The sequence below is a fragment of the Frankliniella occidentalis genome, unplaced genomic scaffold (assembly GCF_000697945.3).
Source record: "Frankliniella occidentalis isolate FOCC.00 unplaced genomic scaffold, Focc_3.1 Scaffold43, whole genome shotgun sequence".
Lineage (NCBI taxonomy): Eukaryota > Metazoa > Arthropoda > Insecta > Thysanoptera > Thripidae > Frankliniella > Frankliniella occidentalis.
In genome coordinates, this window is record NW_026267173.1 from 129,242 (window position 1) to 129,908 (window position 667).

A 667-nucleotide genomic window follows, 5' to 3' on the forward strand; every position below is an offset into this window, starting at 1 on the left:
ACAACGTTAGTTTGAATTTTATAACCCCTACTCGATCTGTCCCGATGGTGCATGTTTCTAGGTTAGAGTGCGGACAGATATTAACTGCGAGTAAAACCATGACAAATGTGCCAAGCATCACCACTGTAAAGTTATCCGGCTTAACAATAGATACAGCACTGTTACCTAAGCTATATTCAACTAAGCATTTCTCTGAGCTACGCGCCCCCAAGCGCACGCTCCTGCAAGCGTGAGTAGGGCGAGGGGCAGGGCGCGGGGAGGAACGACGCCAGCGATCCACGCCGCGCCAAGCGAAGCTCACGCTTGGGTCACGCTTGGGCCACGCTTGGGGGCGCGTGGCTCACGAGAATGCTTAATTGAATATAGCTCTATTTAATATATCTTTGTGTGAATCCAAAAGTACCTAATGCCACTTTTGTTTTGAACTTTGTCTCTCTCTCCTGGTGTCTAAATGTAGGGTTACAGGCTTTGCGTTACAGACGCAATTCCTAGTCATTTTTTTTAATTTTTTTGGGGGTGAAAAGTACTCCAATATGCAGAACGATTTGAGTTTCTTTTATTTACCTCTCTGACTGTTTCTGTTGCAGTGCCGTTGACGCGGTGCGGGGCGCGGGATGGCGATGCCGTCCTCGGACCTGTGGGACCCCTGGGAGCCCTGGGAGCCGCC

At 49.6% G+C, this 667-nt stretch overlaps 1 protein-coding gene across 2 annotated transcripts in view; it reads left to right on the forward strand.

Moving 5' to 3' along the window:
• LOC113217340 (tensin-4-like) overlaps positions 1 to 667 on the forward strand; it is a 172,772-nt gene that overhangs the window by 10,030 nt on the left and 162,075 nt on the right. The gene's annotated exons all lie outside the window — the stretch shown is intronic.